The sequence below is a fragment of the Onychostruthus taczanowskii genome, unplaced genomic scaffold (assembly GCF_017590055.1).
Source record: "Onychostruthus taczanowskii isolate IOZ18803 unplaced genomic scaffold, ASM1759005v1 scaffold3, whole genome shotgun sequence".
Lineage (NCBI taxonomy): Eukaryota > Metazoa > Chordata > Aves > Passeriformes > Passeridae > Onychostruthus > Onychostruthus taczanowskii.
This window is the reverse complement of record NW_024500349.1, coordinates 16,388,405-16,401,310: the sequence shown is the minus strand read 5'-3', so window position 1 is coordinate 16,401,310 and position 12,906 is coordinate 16,388,405.

Below are 12,906 nucleotides of genomic sequence, written 5' to 3'. Positions count from 1 at the left end.
ACAGCAATACTTTGGCAAACATAAAGTTGTGTTTCGGTACAACCTGAATGTGAAGAGATTTCCACCTCTGGGCCTCTTAAACATTGATGCTTGGTAAAACTTTATTGTGTCTACCTAAAGACAATATGGAAACATATCAAAACACAAATTACATCACACATCTCTATCTTCTGATTTTGACCATGAAACTGTGCCAAGGGAATACCTGACTAACTCAGGTTCTGAGATGTACACTCCCTGTTTGGATTGATCTATGTGAACAATATGTCTGAGAGATTTTCTGAAATTCTAAATCTGTTGGGATTGCTGACATAAACCAGAAAGTACTTACCTGTTTAATTCTGCAAATAATTTCCAAAGCTCTTGTGGTGAGAAAGAGGACAGCTGTCCATAATATGCTAATTTTTGTATGCTGTTGTTAAGGGTTGGACCAAGATGAAGAACTGAAAATGTCTTCTGTAACTTAAGAAAAGCTGGCTTAAAGAACACTAGTAAAACCTTGATTAAACAAGCTCAGATTTGGTGAAAAAATGACAATTCACAGACAATGTATTCAGTATTTAGTGAACAGATATATTTAAGGCATGTACCTTATCCTTCTGAAATAGATTGAAATATTTCTACGTTTAAATTAATTAATTGCAAACATTTTTCTATGTAAATTTTTGCTTAAGTTGAGAAAACTCAAAGTGGCCACATGATGGTGCCAAGTCACAGCAGTAAAAAACGAGTTCTTTATGAAAACAACATCCACCACTTGGGCAGTGAGTGTGTTTGTGTCCATTGCACAAATCCAGAGAGCCCAAAGAACTGATGGAGAAATTAATATTTCAGAGGCCATTTTCACAAATCCTAGGTCCTTGATTAGTCATGGAATTTCTTTTTAATGTCCACAAACACAAGTGACCCTTCTTATCTTCACTGCTGGCAATACATTACAAGTTAAATAATAATAACTTTAGTAATCCAGATAAAGAAAGGGCAGGCAGTTTTTCCAGTAAGGTATCAGAGCATTTCTGATGACACCCATCATGAAAAAAGTCAAACCCAAATCTCTCACTCTTTCCATCCCAAATGAGAGAGACACACACTCCTTTCTCTCAGATCAATCTTCTGAAAGAAATCCAATAAAATTTCATCACTTTCAGGACTTCCCATCCTGAATTTTCTCTACTGTACCCAATTCTGTACATGGAACCTATAAGCAAAATTTTGGGATTTGTCTGCCTTGTGCTATGTGCAGTTGTGGTGGGTTTTTCAATATGCAAAAAGGAAAAAATAGTGTCAGATTTTGCACAGAAGTACCTGTCACTGCTTTTGAGCAGCTGTTGTTAGGTATGCTTGAATTCAAACATCCAGATATTTTATAATATGCTTGTACTGCCTGGAGAGTCAGTTCCTGTAGTGGGCCTGTGGAAAATCCTAAAGGATTTTCCTGTCTTGAACTGGAAACCAATGTAAGAATATCAGTAATAATAAAAGTATCCTGGGCTGACAGTTGCTGTTACAAGAATGTGAGGAAAAAAATTAGTCCTTTTTTGCATTTTCTCAGTGGGTAAATGCAGATCATTAGAGTGCAGGCCATGCACTCTTAGCAGTTGGACATTTGGATGTAACCATTTTGGAGTACATAGCAGCAAAGTGGGAAGTACTGGCACGCCACAGTACAAGGAAAGAAATTCCATGCATAAGGATTAAAGAAATTGTTTCAAACAAAACATTTCATTTTCCATCAGCTACTTCTAATGATTGTCAAGTTATACAAGATACTGGATTTTATTCATAAGAAGGCAACATGATTAATTAGAAATTAGACTCTTGTTAAAGAAAAAGCGTTCACTGCATTTTCTTATGAATATAATTTTTACTGGTACCTCTGGTTCACATGCTCACACATTCAGTTGAATGATCTTTATGTAGAATATAAACATTGCTATCACGTAACATTTCAACCAGACACAGTAAACATTTTTTCCCACCTGTGGGCAATTTTGGAATAAACACTCAGTATGAACTGCAGTTGAAATTAACTGATCCACATAATAGAGAACATTCAAATGATACAGAAGTTCACCTATATTAATAACTTCTATAAAATATGATTACTTGCTCTTAAACCAACAAATCCTGGCAGCAAGGCTGATAAATTTTAAATTTGCAAAACGCCAGAAAGTTTTGTATAAACTGCTGCTTTTATTTTCCACTTTATGAACATGGTTTGAAAGCCTCTTCTTTTGGAACATAAATATTAATACTGTTTTCATTCCACTTTGTCAACTCACAGATGGGAAAATCAAGCTTTCAGTAGCTGAATAGTAAGTTAACCAAGGAACAGAATTCTTGAATCAGATGGCTGATTTCTTACAACTGTTTGGAAATGCTTCTATTAACCTGTCAGCCTATATTTCCCTCAGAGCTTGGGAGAGCAGGAATAGAACGACTCTTCTTTAGTCCCAGAACATTTATTTTTATTTGTACTGAAGTTGACCATCCTACCCACTGCAATTTTGCCTTAATTAAGTATAGCTGTCATTTAATTAAGTCATATTGAAGGGTATGGGTGCTTTGTAGTCTCCAAAGGAAGGGAATATTCTGCAACCTGGAATATTTTTAGCAGAACACATTTAAATTGTAAAAATAGAAGCTTCTTCTGAGGAGTTGGACAGTTCATCTAGGTCTGTGCTAGGTGTAGAAATTGGCAGGACTAAAACAAATACTGAAGTGTCATTAAATTGCAGAGACTGTTGGAATAGGCCCGTGTAGAATTCACTTAGGATGTAACCAGAGTTTGGCCATCAGTCATGAAATGCAAACCGGGAAAAGTTGTGAAGGTACCAGGACAAGGAAATGGCTAATGAGACATATTTTCATTATTAGCTTCTATTATAGTCTATTTACAGACAATTGCTTGTTTGTCTGTGTTTCTGAGCCTCCTCAGCTGTGAGGAGGGAGGCAGATAAGAGTCAAATTGTTTGATATCTTGAATTGTTTGATGGGCTTGATTTGAGCACAAGGAAATCTGTGTTTTTTTCTTCATATTGGTTACTGACACAGTGTCAAATACAGACTCAAAAGTACTAACATTTGCACATAATTAGAAAAATCTGTATTTTTCATGGATGTAGCTTAAACTTTTTAACACTGTGCCACTAAACTGATGGAATTTCAGCTCCAAATAATTTATATCCTATTATAAATTAAAGCAGCCTAAGGGCTCTGTTTCCCAGTTTTACCCTGGTGCAACCCAATTGAAAATTGCAATGATACCCTATTAAAAGCAGGAGTAAAGTAATACAGTAATAGCCTATACTACCCATTGACATTTAAAATATGATTATTTTTCACCTTTAGTTGAACCCTTGCTTCCCTTGGATTCATTAAATTTTGTGATATATTTGCTGCCCTTTTCTCCCAGATGTCAAGTGGGTTTTATTTTTCGGAGTCTGAAATATAACAGCTCCGCTGGAAACTAATCCCATGCACAGGTCAGACAATCTGTTGTTGCTGAATAGGTTCAATACAGTAAATAAAAAGCAGGTAGACTATATTATTAGTCTTTTTAGTCAGGTTTTGAAGTGCTACAGTGTTAAGAGGTCTTTCTGAGCCAAAAGCTCTGCTCCACCAGCTGATTATTTCACTGCTGTTCCTCTTTTATGTTTTCTGTCTTGTGACCATGAAAAAGCATTCAACTTGTCTACCCCACAATTGTTGCACATCAAGGATTTCATAACTTTCCTCAAACTCCAACTGCAATGTTTTCTCTCTTTTATGGAAAAAAAAAAAAAGAGAGGCATAACACAGCAATTTGTTAGGCACATAGTTTAAAAGCCAAATTTTTAATCTGCTTGGTACTTCTTGGGGGAGAGAAAATGAGAGAGCTGGGTAAAAAAGTGTTGTTTAGGGAGATTGGGGAATTCTTCCAGAGGCATAAAGAACAATCCATAAGTCCACAATCAGAAATTTGCTGTAATTTTGAAATACCAGAGTCAAATAGTGAAGCCTTACAGTGAGTTAAATGAAGTTGTGCATTACCCTGACTGCAGTCAGAACTCCAGATTTCTAATGCTGTATCTTAAGGGCAAAGAATTAAGAGAAAAATTTCATAAACTTTCCTCATCTAGAAGAACTTTTATCAGTCATTTGGGAGTCAAGTTCTATTACACTATTGAAATAAGTGACCAAGAAAAGTCTGTGTCTCACAGAGCTTATATAAGGTAGGTGGAGAAGATTTTTTTTTTTTTGATTACTCCATTTATTTGCAGTGGTGATAGGATACTCTTAATGCCCATGCAGTTGAGCCAAAGGACAGGCTGATTAGTACCAGAAAAGTAGGATAAAGGAAAAAATGGATGTGAAACTGCCCTTCTAACCTTCACTTTAAAAATTAACAATTACTTAGGTTACTTTAGATATCCAGCTATTTTTCACATTATGAGGCAGTGTCAAAGGGCCTCATTTAAAGATTAAGTCAAACAAAATAATGAAATTCACATTGAGTAGAAGGAAATTCCTCCATTGGTGCTGTGGAATGCAGGACATAGTTAGACATTACATTACTGTAGATTCCCTAAATTCCCTGAGGCTTTTGCTTTACTTGCTCCATACATAGCATATTGGCAGTTCTGTAAGGTTGATTCATTAAGCAAATTCGTTACTAATTATGTGGGTGTTGCATGGAGTTCAATGGAAAACTACCTATCCACAATCTTCAAAGACATTCAGTGTAGTTTATATTTGTTTAAGTTCTGATTTGCATTCTTTTCATACTTTACAAAGATAAGGATTTCACAATATATTGCATTTCTTCATATCATTGCATCCATCTCTTTAAAACCAAAAAACTTCTTTTCTCTAATGTCATCACTAATCTCTGAAGTTTAAGGTCTTTCTGAAAAATCTACCCATGCATGAAAATAGCCGTATTCAGGCAACAGGTTGATCGTACCCCACCCACAGAGGCCAAGAGCAAATGCTGAAGGAAAAAGGCAGAGTAACAGGGGAAGCAAGAGGAACATGCAGTGACACTTTTCTTCCAAGTTTGGTGTGTCTTCCAAGCTTCTGGCAATCTGGAAATCAATTCCTTGATGGCAGAGGAATTTTCTTACTCAGATGGTAGCAGATCACTGTTCTTAAGGGAGGAATTTTTATTCCCAGTGATTCATCCAGCTTTTGAAAATGATTTTTAGTTTGTCCCCAGAATATTTTGTGGCAGTATATTCCATCAAATAATTAGACTGTGTAAATAAATACTTCTGTTTCAAGCCTGCTGGCTGACAACATCCTACATCTTGTGTTATCTGAAAAGGAAAATTTTGACAAGGAAATAAGTAGGAATATTGTTATTTCTCATAGTATCTCTGTCTATTTATCTGCTTTTAAAAAGTCTGTTCTGATTTTCTCATAGAGAAACTTTTCCAAATTCACCTCTGTGTTGAGGTGAATTTCATTTAGACCATGCAAGGTGTTTCCAGTAACAATCATGCCTGGGAATACCAGTAAATTTCATCAGACCCTGCTCCAAAGACATTTGTTTAGATGAGGAAAGTAGACGTGTGTTGAAATCAGCCTTGAGCTAATTATCAATGGAAGCTATCAATCAATGGAAGTTTTAAATATTAATGCTACTTGAATAATATAAATAGATAGATGTATATTTCTCTGTATCTACATCTTAGACACCTCTGCCCAAGCAGACTGAGCAGAGGAAAAATCAAACTATAATTAAATAAACAAATCTTGCTGTTGAATGATTTGTAATATCAGGTTGAGACATCAAACAAGTCCCATTTACTTGAAAGCACTTTGAATCCTTCATCATCCTGTGATGCATGATCACACCATCTCCCATCATTTGCTTTTATTAAAGGGGAAAAAAACAACCCCCACTTAAAGTGCCTAGAAATTTGGTTTCAGAGCAACAAATGTATGAGCTGAGATCTAGTGGAAGAACTCAGAAGAAGGAGGTGGTCCCCAAGCCTCAGATAGTTGGGACATTTAGAAATACTGGATTATAAGAGAAATGCACCCAGACAACTGGAAGTACCCACCAGTCTTAAAACTGAATTGGTTTCATATTTCATTTATCAGTGTCTTTTTGTTGTCACTTTGTAATGAGAAATGTGATTGCTCATCCAACCCAGATGAACCATTGTTGGTGTGCCCCTGCCTTGGGTGTGCTAAAGGTGACCCTAAAGGAGAAGCCCACAAATTTTTGAATTTGCCCACTATGTTACCATCCCCAAGGAATCTATGTGCCCTAGCACATGTCTAGGGTGTCCTTAGGCAAAGAGGGTTTGAGAAGGAGTCTCCTTATGGATATACAGCAGTGCTGCCCTGAGCTCTGAGCAAGCCTTGAGCAGTGACACGTGTCCTAACAGTGGCAGGCTTTACTCTGGTTCTAAGGAGGTGCAGTACTTCTCATGGGATATACAGGAAAGGCTCTCTGCTCTTGGAGCACAATCTTTCCAGTACTTTCCAGTACTTTCCCACAACTTCATCCCTTTCCACTTAGATACATGCAAGCTATCAAAGCAGCTTTTGGGTACAGAAGTCCATGTTTGGTAAGTTATTTTTAGTTATTCTATCTATTGAAACTCATCCAGAATGTAATCTACTGTACCAGCAATGTAAGACGTGTTGTGAGAAGAGGTCAAGCATTGCATTTCTGCTCAGCTTGTATTTCAGAGCCTCATACTAAATTCTGCTGAAGGTTTTGGGGGTTTTACAATACCATTATTTATTTGTGTCTATTTAAAAATTCCAAAATAAATGCAACTCTATTATATACTGTCTCTGCTGTCTTCCAAATTAGGGCTCTTCTAGGGGTTTTGCTCTTGTTGACACCCAATCCAAGGTTATTCACATTCTATCAGAAAAGAATTAATGTATTTGATTTCAAGCACTTTCATATTTTGGCTAAAATAGTTGTCACTCGTTATTTTGTCAGTCTGTTGCATCCATCGCATTCAAGGCATAGCAATACCCAACTAACCATGTTAGTGGCCAAAAATCCATCAGAAATTTTGATGCCTAACATGAAGACTATGGCTCATAAAACTCTGTTACTTTAAAAGAATTATCAGCTGCTGAAATCACTTCAAAGTAATTTTCTGTTCCAAATTAGAGTGCATCTTTGCAGCTTAATCAAGTAATTTAATTTACAGCCGCAGTTATTATTTATGGCTTATCATTCATATATTATAAGCAGTTTGCTGCAAATTACATTTTAATGTTGATAGATTAACATACATAATTTAAATCAATACATTTTAAAAGCTAGAACATCCCTAATGGACTAGTTAACAATTACTGTGATGCCTTCAAAGTGTTATCAAAAGCACAGGGATTGTCTCACAAGCTGTTTGCATTAGAGCATATCTATCAATTTGCAGTAGTAGCAATAGCATTGCTACTATTTCTAGTTAAAAAATGCCTCTAACACAGAGTAAGATCATTAACAGCAGGAAGAAAAGAAAGGGAAATATTTTATCCAGGTTTCTTCAAGGATAGGAAGACATATCCAAATATAAAAAGTTGCCCACAGAGAGTTTTACAGTTCAGTGACATGTGTGTTGGCAGATACATAAATGAATATACTGCAGTGCTGGATCATGCAGAAGGACATCATGGAATTCTTTGTCTTCCACCTGCCTGATAAACTTCTGACCATCATCTGAATAAAAGTTCTTATGTTTTCAACTCCTAACTGCAGTCACAGCCCAGCCACCTTGCAAGGAGCTTCAGGAATGTCACTCACTGCATTTAATGCTTAAACACCATGGAAACAGCTGCCTCAAAAGACTCATCCAGAACAGCGCAGTCATCCCTGCTCATTGAATCCATCTTTCCAAGCATTGAGTTGTGAGCCTGTGAAAATAATTAAGCACAGGTGTTTGAGCAATATGAATGTGCTGCTGTAACGGTGCTGCAACAGTATTTTTCACACACCTGTGAAAAATAAGTATAAAATACCTACAAATAAGTAGAAAATAAGCATAAAATTCTGCTAGCCTCCCTTCCTCTAGTTCTGCAGGAATGCAAGGGCCAAGATGAGGTGGGCACTGACAGATCAGGGCCTATGGGCTTGGCAGGATTCAGCTCTTGGTCTATTTTCCCAGTATATCAGTATTCTGGTATCTATTATTCTCTTGTCTGGACAACAGTTTTCTTTGTTCACACTCATGGTTTTTCCTCCTTGTTTTGTCTTCATTCCAGCTTTCACTCCCTTGCCCACCTTCTTGCACCAGCACATTGTGTACCACAATGCTGCCTCTCAGGCTGTCCCAAACCTGTCAGTTGTCTTTCCACAGCATCCTCCAACCATCCTCATAGTCAGTCTGAATGAGACCAACAACCCTCTAAGATATAATCTGTCCTCTCCTTCCATACAGCTACAGTGACAACAATCTGTTCTCTCACAGTTTTGGATCCTGCTTATTTCAGTTCTCATTGCTTTCACATCAATGAAAATAAGTAGATGAATAAATTAAGTTTTCCAAAGACATAAAAACTGTTCCTGAGAATTTGGATGATGCAACATTTGTGAGGTGAATCAGATTTTGCCATTCTGTTTTGCAAATGGCACATGGAAAATTTATGGTTTTTTCACCTCAATGAAAAGCTGGTATTTCAGCTTGCTGCTGAATTCCATGATGGGTATTCAGTGCTTTTCCATCATCAGCAAATCAAAAATTTTCCAAACATTACTCGTTAGGGCTTTAAATACCTTTTTGCTTTTGCCCTCGGGTTTCAGATATTTAACTTTCAGGCATCCACCCAAGCTCACAAGTGGAATGAAAGCAATGTCCCTCCTCAGATCTGCAGATTTAACTGTGTCTCATGCCTGAAACGTTATCTCTGGGCTAGAGTGCTGGCAGCCTTTTGCATCGGGGGCATGGAACAAAGCTTGAGCATGACTTTTGTTGGAAGTTCACAACATATCCTGTTCATTCTCTCCCAGAAAATGCCTCAGCAGCACTGAGTGAAGGCTGGCTTGGGCTGCTGCTCTGCTGGGGGAAAGCTCCTGCTGGGATAATTCAGCCTCATCTGGAAAGGGTAAGTGACAGGTACCTCCTGCAAAACACTGGCTGTTGCCAGCTCAGAGCTGCAGCCTCAGGAGGTAAATGCATTATGGATAGCACACAGATATCTTCAAGAGTAAGGGCTGGTTCCATGAAAGAGCACAGATAAAAAAGCCCTGTCTCTCACCTCTGAGTTTTTCTGTGTTTGCATTATTTCCATTTATAAAATGCTAATAAAGGATCAAAAGCATTGGAATAGCTGTAAAGAAGCTACCATCCAATGGCTTATCAGTAGTGCAGCTCTCCTGGAACTTTTTCCACTCAGCTTGCACAGAAGAACCCACTGATATTCCATCACCCATGCAGACATCTTTGGATGGTGGACCACACCAGCTTTGGCTGCACATCTGGGCTGCTGCAAAGGATATGAGGTTTTGGGGAGAGTGCCCTTTCCAGGAGGGGATACCTGTGGTACTAACTTGACTCCAATTCCATGGCCATCCTTTCTTGTGTATCCCTGCAGGATTTTCAGGGACAAGAGACAGTCATAGGGATTTATTTTACATTCCTTTGTCAGTTTTTTTTGGGCTAAGGTGATCACTTAGCTTTCTATACGTGTATCCCTGCAGGATTTTCAGGGACAAGAGACAGTCATAGGGATTTATTTCACATTCCTTTGTCAGTTTTGTTTGGGTAAGGTGATCACTTAGCTTTCTATATATAAAAAACAGGAAAATTCATAGTCAAAGAGAAAATGCACAGTCTTGACCAGGAGATGGACACTTACTGGTAATTGAAACAGTCAAAGAATACCGATGTGAACTGATGGAAATAAATATTCTAGTAAAAAACATAAGGAATAAGTTCAGCTGGGAGGAACATGAAACTTATTAGGAAAACCTGAGTCCTGACAGGCACTAACTAAACTAAAATCAAAACAGGCACATGGCTATGTGCTTGGATCCAATTCATTAATTGACATATCAAGAGTCAAGAAAGCCTAATCACCAATCCTTCATTAAAATAGTTTGTGCTTCTGTGTCCCAGCTAATAAGGCTCCTAGAAAGAAGAATTGTTAGTATGCAGTATGAGGAAACTTGGGGTTGTGGGAAAATTGCACACTATGGATGCAGGGCAACACCTCAGGCTCAGCTACTGCTTCGAGACAGAGCCTGTTCCCAGTGAGGGTCAGGAGAGGAGACAAGGAAGGACCATGGAGGCAGCTCATAGGGAGCTGAGGAGCAGTTCCCAGGGTCAGGATGAAGAGTGCTGCAGAGGAATGGACACCATCTGTTCAAAGCACCAGGTTTGGCTTACCCTGGTACTCACAACCTGCTTTTAACTTCAGCATTGCTAAAGAATGCTTTTATCCCTTATCTGCTCTCACAACACACTTGTGCTTAGCTCCTGGGGCCAGTACTTGTTCAACCATCAGAGAGCAGACAGGGAAGGAGCTGCATGCAGGAAAACTCCCCTTGAATGGGTGTTTTCCTCCTCCCAGCCTCTGCAGGTGGAGCACGGGGGAAGCAGCAGCTTTGTGCAGGCAGAGAGGGGCTACTTCATGGTCTGGTTTCATGCATGTGGCTTCTTCTGTCTGAAATCCCAGACAGGCAGGATTTGAGCTGCTTTTCTTTCTGATGACAGCTCCTCTTCCTTTGCACTTGCCTACCAAGTAACTGTGATTAAGAAGCTTTTATCACCAAAAATTGTGTCATTGTCATGAATAAGTGGAATAACGTAAAGCAATTAATTGTGCTGAAACCCACACGCCGAAATGTCTGAAGTAATTAAACGTGTTGTTGTAATGAAATTACCTCAAAACATTTTCAATACTATGCAAGCTGATCTTGAGGAGGAAGGAAGCTGGTTGACAGTAGTCATTAATGTTTGTTATGTGATTTTCAAATGCTCAAGACTGGAGGTGTTTCGAGTGGACAGAGGGGCCAGCACAATGCCTGCTGGCAGAGGAGCCATTCCCTGGGACTGGGTGGATGCCAGCTCCCTGTGGTGCCTCCTGCAGTGACTTTGCTTGGATTATTGCCATCTCTTTCTGTTTCAGCAAGAGCACTAAGTGCAACTCTGGAGCAGCTGTTGACAGCAGAGACAGCAGAATATGTTTGTGATTCAATATTTAAAACAGCTATCCCACATTTAATGACCTTGAGACTGAAAAAAAGCGATAAATTCGAGAAAGACAGAAAAAAGCATTTTCCTTATGTGTGGGTAAGCAGAAAAGGTGGGCAGGTAAAAACAGGTGGGAATTTCAAAAGCATTTCAGTGGATTTTGTGCCATTTTAAAGGTGCACCAATACTCTGAAGACCATGAGAGGTGTCAAGTTGCCAACAGTAACCTGACAGTAGCATTTTCTACCAGAGCTGAACAACTCACTCTTTCTGGTTTCTCTTTAAGTTGCACTTTCAAAGCTTTTAATTAAACTTACTTTTGCACGTCAAATGTTGCTGTGTAATGTCTTGGCTGCACCTGTCTCATGGTGAAAGATGTCTGGCGTTTGGAACAAGAAGTTTAGAGCTGCAAGTTTGCTCAGAGGAATCACAGGGATTGTGGTGTCCACTGACATCAGCAAAGCTCCAGTGGTTGCAGTCACCTTGCCCCAAAGCTCAGTGGGAGAAATCATGCATCCCTCAGCCTTCTGCAAAGCCAAGTAGTGCTGAAATATGAAAAAAAAAAAAAAAAACCAAAAAACCAAAAAACTCAGTAACTGATTTCTGATGTCACAGCCTTCTGCAAAGCCAAGTAGTGCTGAAATATGAAAAAAAAACCAACTCAGTAACTGATTTCTGATGTTGCTTGGGACAATTCTGAGATTTGCTCTCCTTTACCTGCATCATCCCTGCACCAGCCTTTTGTACTCACATGTCAGAGAGGTGACAGGGCTTTCTTCTGAGCATCATAACCAGAGGGGAGAGACTGCATGCCAAGCTAAACCAAATCCCAGAGAGTGGTGCCTATTATATGGGCTGTGCCTGAAGATATCACTATAAATAAGGGGGGCAAATGCATGCAAAAGCAGTAATAATCTTAAATAAACTAATATTCTAAAACATATACGTGGAGCAGATCCACTGTCAGGTGGAACAAAGCAAAAAAACTTTTAGAGTAGATAAATGCTGATCCTATTAAGTGAAGGATAGAAGGAAGGAAGGAGGTATCATTCAACCTCTCTTTTAAGATAGGATAAACTGTTCCCTCATGTCTCCATGATGACTGTCAAAAGTTCTCATGCCTTCTGTCTCAGATGGGTGAAATCACAGCAAACTGTCTCCTCCTCAGGCCAGGTTGCATCTGTGAAAGTATGGGCAACATTTTAATAACAAATTACATTTCTTTTCATTATTCAATATCCTCCTGGAAACAAAAATGCCAAGATAATGCAAAGAAGAATGAGGATGTGTTCCAAAACTGACAAAATGAAAACTGACAAACATCTTCAGAGAGGCTGGAAAATGGAGCTGATAAGAGTCTCTTTAAGTGAACATCAACATAAAGGGGGAAACTACAGGAAGAACTTGTTCAGTTTTCACACAAATGCAGTGAAAAAGGTGCTGGTAAGTAGTGTTGAAAAACCTCTGAAATGCATAGGTACAATTTGAAGTAAATTCCAGACATTTCCATCAGCATCATGGGAGATTTCCAGATGTGAGATTGTGATTTGGTTTATTTCCCTGAAAGTTCTGCCCAAGGGACAGAGGACGGTGAGGGGAAGGACCTGACCTGGTGACAGCTCAAGGGAAGCAGCTCTGGAACTGAGCACAGGAAAGGAGCTGCCTTTTAGAGTGTGGTGGCTAAACTCAGTTAATCTGACTTCTCACACCCAAATCCTCATCAGCTAGGCTAATCATGGCTCCTAATTCAGCTCCATTGAAA